This window comes from Malania oleifera, unplaced genomic scaffold (genome assembly GCF_029873635.1).
Source record: "Malania oleifera isolate guangnan ecotype guangnan unplaced genomic scaffold, ASM2987363v1 ctg117, whole genome shotgun sequence".
NCBI classification, from domain to species: domain Eukaryota; kingdom Viridiplantae; phylum Streptophyta; class Magnoliopsida; order Santalales; family Ximeniaceae; genus Malania; species Malania oleifera.
In genome coordinates this window covers 1-11,868 of record NW_026651699.1, presented here as the reverse complement: position 1 = coordinate 11,868, position 11,868 = coordinate 1, and the positions used below count along the sequence as shown (strand labels likewise).

Genomic DNA, 11,868 nt, shown 5'->3' with positions numbered 1-11,868 from the left:
GCCAGATTAACACAAGTGCACTACCAATCAACTTTCAATGAGTTACGATTCCTAGTTTAGCCATATAAATAGAAACTACACATAAATGACCCAATGTGTACTCCTAGGTTATATGCAGGTATATAAAGGGCATAAGTAGCATCATTCACACACATTTTTTTGCACTGTTATTCAAAAATGAGAAGGATTGAAGAAAAGAAAGAAACTTCCTTGACTTATTAGTGAATCCGTCGAGGAGTTTAATTTTCAGCTCTGTACTCATGCCAAATGAACCTGCATCGAAAATCTAAATTATTCAAAAGTGCATAGATAAATAAATAAATGATAAAGATAAAGGAAATAAATAAAAGAAAAACTCTTTGGGTTGCCTCCCATAAGCGCTTGTTTTAACGTCTCTAGCCAGACATTTCAATCTTCATCAACCAGGATCACCAAGAGGAATAAATGCACAGTTCCTCTCCATTTGTTCTCCATAATAGTGCTTCAATCTCTGACCATTAACTCTGAATATATTCCCTGGGAAGAGTTTTAATCGTGAGTTGAAGAGTAGAATAGTTTGGCATTTGTTCCAAGGCATCTGCAAAAGGAATATTTATGTGAATTTTCTTAAAAATATCCAAAAACTTAGAAAATTGCTTATCTAATTTTTGTTTTTGAAAAAATTGAGGATAAGGAAGTGGAGTAGAGAGAATAAGAGGATTGTCAGGAAATGAAATTGATGGAAGCGTGTCCATCTCCTTTGGTGTATCATCCACAATCTCCTCTTCTTCCCCTTTATTCTTGCTTCGGCCATTCTTTTCAGGTGTAGGTGTGGACATAGTTTCCTTTGCTGGTGATTTATCAATTTCTCTTCCACTCGTAAGTGTGATGACATTGCATTGTTCCTTAGGATTCACTTCTGTGTTGCTAGGAAAAGTTCCTCTCTGTTGGGTATTTATAGTCGTGGCCAATTGCCCAATTTGTATTTCAAGGTTCTTCATAGTGGCTCCCATATTGTTGCAATGAGTCTCAATGTTGTCTAGCCGTGGATCTGTCTTTTTAAACCTTGCTTTTTTCTCCTCAACAAAAGATATCATGGCATCCTCAAGTGACATCTTCTTCTCACCTTGATGACTCTCAAATCCTGCAGGAGGTTGTAGCACATTCCTTGTATTTCCATAAGACAAATTCTCATGATTTCGAAGCCCTGAATGGTAATATTGTGGCAAAGGATCACCACAATAATTATAGTTCCGATTATTGATGTATTGAACCTGTTCTTGACTCGCTCCAATACTCGAATCTGTCCTACTTGTAGCTGCCACATATTCTGCACCTTGTGGTATCCTCTGGGTTGTCAAAGATGAAATCTGATGAGACAAAGAAGCTACTTGAGCTGAAAGTGCAGCAAACGGCTCCAATTCATGAATTCCAGCAACTTTCTTAGCCATAGTTCTTTCAGTTGGCCATTGATAGTTATTTGAGGCCATTTCTTCCAAAAGAGCAGTAGCACCCTCAGGTGTCTTTGACATCAAAGTTCCCCCAGATGCAGCATCAACTAAAGTCCGCGTTTGCCCATTTAACCCGTTATAGAACATCTGAATTTGCAACCAATCCGGCAATCCATGTTGTGGGCAGCGTCGAATCAAATCTTTATACCTTTCCCATGCTTCATAGAGTGATTCAAAATCATGCTGCTTGAATTGACCAATCTCACTCCTGAGTTGAGCTGTTTTTGCAGGTGGAAAGAATTTAGCTAGAAATTTTTCTGCCATGTCCTGCCAACTAGTAATACTCCCAGGTTGTAGCGACTGTAGCCAACCTCTTGCTTTGTCCCTCAAAGAGAAAGGGAATAACCTCAGTCTAATGGTGTCTTCAGTAACACCATTGATCTTCACAGTATCACAAATCTCCAAAAACATCGCCAGATGGATATTGGGATCATCAAGTGGTGATCCACTGAATTGGGCCTGCTGCACCATGCTGATTAATGCGGGTTTAAGCTCAAAATTGTTGGCGTTAATGGGCTGGCGTCTGATACCCAAATAATTGTCATTCACAACTGGTCGCAGATAATCCTTCAAGGCCCGTGGCTGCACATTATCTTGTCCATTCTCCATGGCTAATACCCTCTTTTTCCTTAGTGCTCTGAGCATTCTTTCAATCTCCAGATCAAAAGGAATAATGTCACGTGTTCTAGCCTAGTGCATCCAACATAAAAAACACACCAGAAATACAAAAATAATAATAATAATAATAATAATAATAATAAAATAAAACAAATAAATAAAAATATAAAAATAAAATTCTAAATTAAAACCAAGATTACTTTGTATCGATATTGGCAAAAATAAGAAAAACTCAATCCCCGGCAACGGCGCCAAAAACTTGACCGGTGCAAACTGCAAGTGCACAGTATCGTAGTTTTATAATATAATGATGTGTAGAGTATCGTCCTCAGGGATTGATGTCTTAATTTTACCATGTATCGAAATTTTACTAACCTTGATTTTATTTAGAAAAATTAACAATTTTAGACTGCAAAATTTAAACAAAGCTACTTTAAATAAACTATTCAGGAGAATTTAAAACTGAATACCGTGTGTCAAATTGATGATGGTGAAAACTTCTAGGAAACCAATTTCACCTAGTTTCTCACTATGCTTTACTCATTTAGCTAATTTAACTTCGTTTTCTCTGTTTGTTAGCAAATTGCCAATTTTTCCAAAAGCCTCTTTCGATAGTCAATCGGAACCTATTCTTGTTTATTATTTAACATAAGAATATGCAAATTAATAACACAAGAACGCAGTAAGACCCTCAATTTTTTATGCTACGTAGGTTCATACAAGTCTTTCGATCTCTATATTTACCAATTATCCAAGATCTATCCTATAATCCCCCCTTTTGGTAGCAAATCACAAGACTAAAATCATTTAATTAATGGCCAGTTAATTAAAAGCATTAGGCACAGAATAACTCAAACAAACATTAATGAAAACTATTTCAGATTAGCATCAAAGAGCAAGCATAGTTCGAAACTGGCTACATCGTTTTCCTAGAATTCAAAAATTTAGTTCATTCCGAAAATAAAATCCAACATAACAGATTTTACCATATTTTCTTCAATTTGGAGCGTACGGGAAAGATCAACACTCGCCGCACCGCCGTCGCGCGTCACGAACACCCCGAATACCGCCGTTGTTTGCCGCCTTTCGATTATGAAAAGATAGTATTTTTGCGTGCTTCCAACTCTCCTTTGCTGGCTGTGTGTGTATCTCCACAGCACCACCAAAAGAAAACCACAAAAAAGCTCTCCAAAAAATAATTTTTCTAAGAAACTTTATGTGTTTTGGCCTCCCTTCTCTATCTCCCCAAGAAAAATCCTTTTTTTTCTTCCTATGGTGCGGCCTCTCTTCCTCCAGCCCCTAGCACACGCTGCTCTCTCCAAATCTCCTCTTGCACACAGCACTCCCCCCACAAGGAAACCCTCCCTTGTTGACTTTTCCATCCTTTCCTTTTGTCCTTTCTTTCTTTGCTTTTCTTTCCTTTCTTTTTTTCTTTCCATTCTTTTGTCTTTCCTTTGGATGTACCCAGCGCACACTGCCCTTATGAGATGACCCGGCTGCATGGCTGGGTCACATCTCATTTTTTGATTTTTTGATTTTCTTTTTTTTTTTTCAAAGGTACATGAACTGCCCTCCTCTTTCAAGCCCACTTTCTACCCTCTTACAGCTCGTAACTCTCAAAGCTTAAAACATAAAATATGTAGAGCTCTTTTTCAGATTTTCCCAAAATTTTGAATCATCTCAATCGGAGCTTGTATGAGAAAGTTACACCAAGATTACGAAGAATTTTTGAAAAAATCCATAAAACGGCGTATGCTAACTTCACGTCTGATTTCTGCCTTGATGCTGCCAGTATTTTGCAAAACACAAAACACAAAAATTGTAGATTGTTTTCTTATCTTTCTACAGCATCTTGAATCATCTAAATCAGAGGTTGGATGAGAGAGTTACGCACAGATTGCAAAGTATTGTCGGTTTTTTTTAGCTTCCAACAGTTGCTCTGCAATAAGAAACACCAAAATTTCATACATTACTCAATAAAACCCAAATTTTATAAATAGACACAATGTTAGAATATTGAGAGTAATTAAGCATTTAAATACAAAATATCATTTACAATGCATGAATTAAAGCACCTAATTATGCAATTTAAGCGCGTAATCAGTAGGGTTTCGGGTTTTGGGTTTAGGGTTGAGGGTTTAGTGTTTTGAATTTAGGTATTAGGGTTCAGGGTTTAGGGTTTAGGTTTTAGGGTTTAGGGTTTAGGGTTTCAGGTTTAGTGTTTAGGGTTTAGGGTTTAGGGTTTCAGGTTTCGGGTTAGGGTTTTGGGTTTTGGGTTTAGGGTTTATGGTTTAGGGTTTAGGGTTTCGGCTATCAGGTTTAGGGTTTATGGTTTAAAGTTTAGGGTTTAGGTTTTAGGTTTTAGGTTTTAGGGTTTAGGGTTTAGGGTTTATGGTTAAGGGTTTAGGGTTTAGGGTTTAGGGTTTGCGGTTAGGGTTTGGGGTTAGGGTTTAGGATTTTCAGTTTAGGGTTTAGGGCTTAGGGTTTAGGTTTTAGGGTTTAGGGTTTAGGTGTTTAGGTTTTAGGGTTCAGGTTTTAGGGTTGAAGGTTCTGGATTTAGGGTTTAGGGTTTAGGGTTTAGGGTTTAGGGTTTCGAGTTTAGGGTTTGGGGTTTAGAGTTTAGGGTGTAGGGTTTAGGTGTTTAGGTTTTAGGGTTTGCGTTTTAGGGTTTTATGGTTCTTGGTTTAGGGTTTAGGGTTAAGGGTTTACGGTTTAGGTTTTAGGGTTTGGGGTTAGGGTTTCGGGTTTGGGTTTAGGTTTTAGGGTTTAGGTGTTTAGGTTTTAGGGTTTAGGTTTAAGGGTTTATGGTTTCGAGTTTAGGGTTTAGGGTTTGGGGTTTAGGGTTTAGGGTTTAGGTGTTTAGGTTTTAGGGTTTGGGTTTTAGGGTTTAGGGTTTAGGATTTAGGATTTAGGGTTTAGGGTTTTGGGTTTGGGGTTAGGTTTTCGAATTTAGGGTTTAGGGTTTGGGGTTTAGGGTTTAGGGTTTGGGGTTTATGGTTAGGGTTTGGGGTTAGGGTTTAGGATTTAGTGCTTAGGGTTTAGGGTTTAGGGTTTAGGGTTTAGGGTTTAGGGTTTAGGGTTTGGGGTTTAGTGTTTGGGCTTTAGGGTTTGGGGTTAGGGTTTAGGGTTTAGTGTTTAGGGTTTAGGGTTTAGGGTTTAGGTGTTTAGGTTTTAGGGTTTGGGTTTTAGGGTTTAGGGTTTAGGGTTTGCGGTTTAGGGTTTGGGGTTTAGGGTTTAGGTGTTTAGGTTTTAGGGTTTGGGTTTTAGGGGTTTGGGTTTTATGTGTAGGTTTAAGTGTTAAGGGTTTATGATTTAGGGTTTTGGGTTTTGGTTTTAGGGTTTAGGGTTTAGGGTTTAGGGTTTGTTGTTAGTGTTTCGGGTTAGGGTTTAGCATTTCGGGTTTAGGGTTTAGGGTTTAGAGTTTAGGGTTTAGGGTTTCGGGTTTAGGTATTTAGGTTATAGGGTTTGGGTTTTAGGGTTTGGGGTTAAGGGTTTAGGGTTTAGGTATAGGGTTTATGTTTAGGGGTTTAGTGTTTAGGGTTTCGGGTTTGGGATTTGGGTTTTAAGGTTTGGGTTTATAGTTTGGGTTAGGGTTTGGGGTTAGGGTTTCGGATTAGAGTTTAGGGTTTAGGGTTTAGGGTTTAGGTTTTAGGTGTTTAGGTTTAGGGTTTGGGTTTTAGGGTTTAGGGTTTACGGTTTAGGGTTTGGGGTTTAGGGTTTAGGTGTTTAGGTTTTTGGGTTTGGGTTTAAGGTTTAGGGTTTTGGGTTTAGGGTTTAGGGTTTAGGGTTTATGGTTTAGGGTTTTAGGGTTTAGGGTTTGGGGTTTAGGGTTTAGGGTTTGGGGTTAGGGTTTAAGATTTAGGGTTTGGGGTTTAGGGTTTAGGGTTTAGGGTTTAGGGTTTAGGTGTTTAGGTTTTAGTGTTCTGGGTTTAGGGTTCAGGGTTTAGGGTTTATGGTTTAGGGTTTTGGTTTTAGGGTTTATGGTTTAGGGTTTAGTGTTTAGGATTTAGGGTTTGGGGTTTAGGGTTTAGGGTTTAGGTGTTTAGGTTTTAGGGTTTGGGTTTGAGGGTTTAGGGTTTTGGGTTTAGGATTTAGGGTTTAGGGTTTGGGTTTTAGGGTTTGGGGTTTGGGGTTTAGGGTTTGGGGTTAGGGTTTGGGGTTAGGGTTTCGAATTCAGGGTTTAGGGCTTAGTGTTTGGTGTTTGGAGTTTGGGGCTTAGGTGTTTAGGTTTTAGAGTTTGGGGTTTAGTGTTTATGGTTCTCAGTTTTGGCTTTAGGGTTTAGGGGTTTAGGGTTTTGGGTTTCATGTTTATTGATTGGGGTTAGGGTTTCAGATTTAGGGCTTTGGGTTTAGGGTTTTGGGTTTTGGGTTTTGGGTTTTGGGTTTGGGGTTTATTGTTTTGGGATAGTGTTTAGGATTTGGGGTTTCGGGTTTAGGGTTTAGGGTTTAGTGTTTGGGGTTTAGGGTTTTGGGTTTTGGGTTTTGGGTTAGGGTTTAGGGTTTGGGGTTAGAGTTTGGGGTTTGGGGTTAGGGTTTAGGGTTTAGGGTTTGGCGTTTAGGGTTTAGGGTTTAGGTGTTTAGGTTTTAGGGTTTGGGTTTTAGGGCTTAGGGTTCTGGGTTTAGGTTTTAGGGTTTAGGGTTTGTGGTTACGGTTTAGGGTTAGGGTTTGGGGTTTGGGGTTAGGGTTTCGGATTTAAGGTTTAGGGTTTTTTGTTTAGGGTTTAGGGTTTAGGGTTTAGGATTTGGGGTTAGGGTTTGGGGTTAGGGTTTAGGATTTAAGGTTTAGCGTTTAGGGTTTAGAGTTTAGGGTTTAGGGTTTAGAGTTTAGGGTTTAGGTGTTTAGGTTTTAGGGTTTGGGTTTTAGCGTTTAGGGTTTAGGGTTTAGGGTTTAGGGTTTCGAGTTTAGGGTTTGTGGTTTAGGGTTTCGGGTTATAGTTTGGGGTTAGGGTTTTGGGTTAGGGTTTCGGATTTAGGGTTTAGGGTTTAGGGTTTAGGTGTTTAGGTTTTAGGGTTTGGGTTTTAGGGCTTAGGGTTCTGGGTTTAGGGTTTAGTGTTGAGGGTTTGGGGTTTAGGGTTTGGGGTTTAGGGTTCAAGGTTAGGGTTTGGGGTTAGGGTTTCAGATTTAGGATTTTGGGTTTAAGGTTTAGCGTTTAGGGTTTAGGGTTAGGGTGTGGGTTAGGGTTTTGCATTTAGGGTTTAGGGTTTAGGGTTTAGGGTTTAGGGTTTAGGGTTTAGGGTTTAGGGTTTAGGGTTTAGATGTTTAGGTTTTAGGGTTTAGGGTTTGGGGTTAGGGTTTGGGGTTAGGGTTTAGGATTTAGGGTTTAGGGTTTAGGGTTTAGGGTTAGGTGTTTATGTTTTAGGGTTTGGGGTTTAGGGTTTAGGGTTTTGGGTTTAGGGTTTAGGGTTTAGGATTTAGGGTTTAGGGTTTAGGGTTTAGGGTTTGGGGTTTAGGGTTTGGGGTTAGGGTTTCGGATTTAGGGTTTAGGGCTTAGTGTTTAGGGTTTAGAGTTTAGGGCTTAGGTGTTTAGGTTTTAGAGTTTGGGGTTTAGTGTTTAGGGTTCTCGGTTTAGGGTTTAGGGTTTAGGGTTTGGGGTTTAGTGATTGGGGTTAGGGTTTGGGGTTAGGGTTTCGGATTTAGGGTTTAGGGTTTAGGGTTTAAGGTTTTGGGTTTTGGGTTTTGGGTTTGGGGTTAGTGTTTTTGGATAGGGTTTAGGATTTACGGTTTCGGGTTTAGGGTTTAAGGTTTATGGTCTAGGGTTTTTAGGGTCGAGGGTTTAGGGCATATGTTTTATGGTTTTTGGTTTAGGGTTTTGGATTTAAAGTTTAGGGTTTAGGTGTTCGGGGTAGGGTTTAGGGTTTCAGTTTTAGGGTTTTTGGTTTAGGGTTTAGGGTTTAGGGTTTAGGGTTTAGGGTTTAGGATTTAGGGTTTAGGGTTTGGAGTTTTGGGTTTGGGGTTTAGGGTTTACGGTTAGGGTTTGCGGTTAGGGTTTCGGATTTTGGGTTTAGGGTTTAGGGTTTAGGGTTTAGGGTTTAGGGATTAGGTGTTTATGTTTTGGGGTTAGGGTTTTAGTGCTTAAGGTTATGTGTTTAGGGTTTAGAGTTTAGGGTTTATGGTTTAGGGTTTAGGGTTTGGGTGTTTAGGTCATAGCATTGGGGTTTTAGGGCTTAAGGTTTTGGGTTTTGGGTTTAGGGTTTAGGTTTTATGGTTTACCGTTTAGGGTTTACGGTTAGGATTTAGGATTTTCGGTTTAGGGTTTAGGGTTTTGTGCTTTGGGTTTAGGGTATGGGGTTTAGGGTTTAGGGTTTAGGTGTTTAGCTTTTAGAGTTTGGGTTTTAGAGCTTTGGGTTTAGGGTTTGGGGTTAGGGTTTGGGGTTAGGTTTTCTATTTTAGGGTTTAGGGTTTGGGGTTTAGGGTTTAGGGTTTGGGGTTAGGGTTTAGGATTTAGTCCTTAGGGTTTGGGGTTTGGGGTTTAGGGTTTAGGGTTTAGGATTTAGGGTTTAGGGTGTGGGGTTTAGTGTTTGGGATTTAGGGTTTGGGGTTAGGGTTTAGGGTTTAGTGTTTAGGGTTTAGGTGTTTAGGTTTTAGGGTTTGGGTCATATGGTTTAGGGTTTAGGGATTACGGTTTAGGGTTTGGGGTTTAGGGTTTAGGTGTTTAGGTTTTAGGGGTTAGGGTTTTGGGTGTAGGTTTTAGGGTTTAGGGTTTATGGTTTAAGGTTTAAGGTTTGGGTTTTAGGGTTTAGGGTTTAGGGTTTAGGGTTTGTTGTTAGGGTTTCGGGTTAGGGTTTAGGGTTTAGGGTTTAGAGTTTGGGGTTTAGGATTTCGGGTTTAGGTGTTTAGGTTTTAGGGTTTGGGTTTTAGGGTTTAGGGTTTAGGGTTTAGGTTTGGGGTTTAGGTTTTAGGGTTTAGTGTTTAGGGTTTGGGGTTTGGGGTTTAGGGTTATAGTTTGGGGTTAGGGTTTGGGGTTAAGGTTTCGGATATAGGGTTTAGGGTTTAGGGTTTAGGGTTTGGGGTTTAGATGTTTAGGTTTTAGGGTTTAGGGTTTGGGGTTAGGGTTTGGGGTTAGGGTTTAGGGTTTAGGGTTTAGGTTTTAGGTGTTTAGGTTTTAAGGTTTGGGTTTTAGGGTTTAGGGTTTAGGGTTTAGGGTTTAGGGTTTATGGTTTGGGGTTAAGGTTTGGTGTTATGGTCTCGGATTTAGGGTTTAGGGTTTAGGGTTTAGGGTTTGGGGTTAGGGTTTTGGGTTAGGGTTTCGGGTTTAGGGTTTCCGATTTAGGGTTTATGGATTAGGGTTTAGGTTTTAGGGTTTTGGGTTTTGGGTTAGGGTTTAGGGTTTAGGGTTTAGGGGTCAGGGCTTAGGGTTTAGGGTTTATGGTTTAGGGTTTAGGGTTTGGGGCTAGGGTTTAGGTTTTAGGGTTTCGGGTTTAGGGTTTAGGGTTTAGGGTTTAGGTGTTTAGGTTTTAGGGTTTCGATTTTAGGGTTTAGGGTTTAGGGTTTAGGATTTAGGGTTTAGGGTTTGGGGTTTAGTGTTTGGGCTTTAGGGTTTGGGGTTAGGGTTTAGGGTTTAGGGTTTAGGGTTTGGGGTTTAGGTGTTTAGGTTTTAGGGTTTGGGTTTTAGGGTTTACGGTTTAGGGTTTACAGTTTAGGGTTTAGGGTTTAGGTGTTTAGGTTTTAGGGTTTGGGTTTTAGGGTTTAGGGTTCCGGGTTTAGGGTTCAGGGTTTAGGGTTTATTGTTTAGGGCTTTTGGTTTTGGTTTTAGGCTTTAGGGTTTTGGGTTTGGGGTTAGGGTATAGGATTTAGGGTTTGAGGTTTAGGGTTTAGGGTTTAGGTGTTTAGGTTTTAGGGTTTCGGTTTTTGGGTTTAGGGTTTAGGGTTTAGAATTTAGGGTCTAGGGTTTAGGGTTTTGGGTTTGGGGTTAGGGTTTCAGATTTAGGGTTTAGGGCTTAGTGTTTAGGGTTTAGAGTTAAGGGCTTAGGTGTTTAGGTTTTAGAGTTTGCGGTTTAGTGATTAGGGTTCTCGATTTAGGCTTTAGGGTTTAGGGTTTAGGGTTTGGGTTTTGTTGATTGGGGTTAGGGTTTCGGATTTAGGGCTTAGGGTTTAGGGTTTTGGTTTTAGGGTTTAGGGTTTAGGGTTTAGAATTTAGGGTGTAGGGTTTAGGGTTTTGGGTTTGGGGTTAGGGTTTCAGATTTAGGGTTTAGGGCTTAGTGTTTAGGGTTTAGAGTTAAGGGCTTAGGTGTTTAGGTTTTAGAGTTTGCGGTTTAGTGTTTAGGGTTCTCGATTTAGGCTTTAGGGTTTAGGGTTTAGGGTTTGGGGTTTGTTGATTGGGGTTAGGGTTTCGGATTTAGGGCTTAGGGTTTAGGGTTTTGGGTTTTGGGTTTTGGGTTAGTGCTTAGTGTTTCGGGACAGGGTTTAGGATTTCGGGTTTCGGGTTTAGGGTTTAGGGTTTCGGCTTTAGGGTTTGGGGTTTGGGGTTTAGGGTTTTAGGTTTAGGGTTTTGGGTTAGGGTTTAGGGTTTGGGGTTAGAGTTTGGTGTTAGGGTTTAGGGTTTAGGGTTTAGGGTTTAGGTGTTTAGGTTTTTGGGTTTGGGTTTTAGGGCTTAGGGTTCTGGGTTTAGGGTTTAGGGTTTAGGGTTTGGGGTTTAGGGTTTGGGGTTAGGGTTTGGGGTTAGGGTTTCGGATTTAAGGTTTAGGGTTTTTTGTTTAGGGTTTAGGGTTTAGGATTTGGGGTTAGGGTTTGAGGTTAGGGTTCAAGATTTAAGGTTTAGCGTTTAGGTTTTAGAGTTTAGGATTTTGGGTTTAGAGTTTTGGGTTTCGGTGCTTAGGTTTTAGGTTTTGGGTTTAGTTTTTAGGGTTTAGGGTTTTGGGTTTAGGGTATATGGTTTAGGTTTAGGGTTTAGGGTTTAGGGTTTAGGGTTTAGGGTTTAGGGTTTAGGGTCTAGGGTTTATGGTTTGGGGCTAGTGTTTGGTGTTTGTGGTTTGGATTTAGGGTTTAGGGTTCGGGGTGGGGTTTCGATTTAGGGTTTCGGGTCAAGTGTTTTAGGTTTAGGGTTTCGGGTTTAGGGTTTAGGGTTTGTGGTTTAGGGTTTAGCGCTTTGGGTTTTTGGTTTAGGGCTTAGGGTTTAGGGTTTAGGGGTTTAGGTTAAGGGTTATCACGGTTTTAAAAGTTTGAGGGGTTTAGGGTTTAAGGAGGTTCGAGTTGGGGCTTTTGGGGTTTAGGGGTTTAGGGTTATAAGAGGTTTAGTTTTTCGTGTTCGGGTTAGGGTTTATGTTTAAAAGGGTTCGGTTGGGTTTGGGTGGTTTCGGTTTAGGATTTAGGGTCTAAGGGTTTAGGGGTTTGGTGTTTAGTTTAAGGGTTTAGGGTTTTAAGGTTTATCGTTCGGGTTTCAGGTTTTGGTTAGGTTTTATATGGTTTTTGGGTTTAGGGTTTAGTAGCGTTCACAGCGTTCCGGTTTTCGGGTTTAAAAGGGCTTATATAGTTGGGTTCTTGGTTTAACGGTGTTGGGTTTAGGTTGCGGGTTTTCGGGGTTTGCATTAGGGTTTAGGGTTTAGTTGAGTTTTTTGGTTTAGGTTTATGGTTGAGGATTTCGGGTATCGGGTTTCAGGGTCCGGTTTAGGGGTTTATGTATAAGGGTTTTAGGGTTTAGTGTAGGGTTTTTGGTTTAGGGTTTAGGGGTTTTGGTTTAGGTTTAGGTTTAGGTTTTAGAGCGTCAGGGTTTTCGAGTTAGGTTTATAGGTTAGGGTTTAGGTTTTGGGTTTAGGTTTAAGT

General features: G+C 40.4%; 1 non-coding gene across 1 annotated transcript; it reads left to right on the top strand.

The window, feature by feature from the left end:
- Positions 1-1,599: 1,599 nt before the first annotated feature.
- On the top strand, positions 1,600-1,706 carry LOC131147118 (small nucleolar RNA R71). Its single transcript, XR_009134624.1, has one exon. It is a non-coding gene; the product is annotated as a small nucleolar RNA R71 (small nucleolar RNA).
- Positions 1,707-11,868: the final 10,162 nt, after the last annotated feature.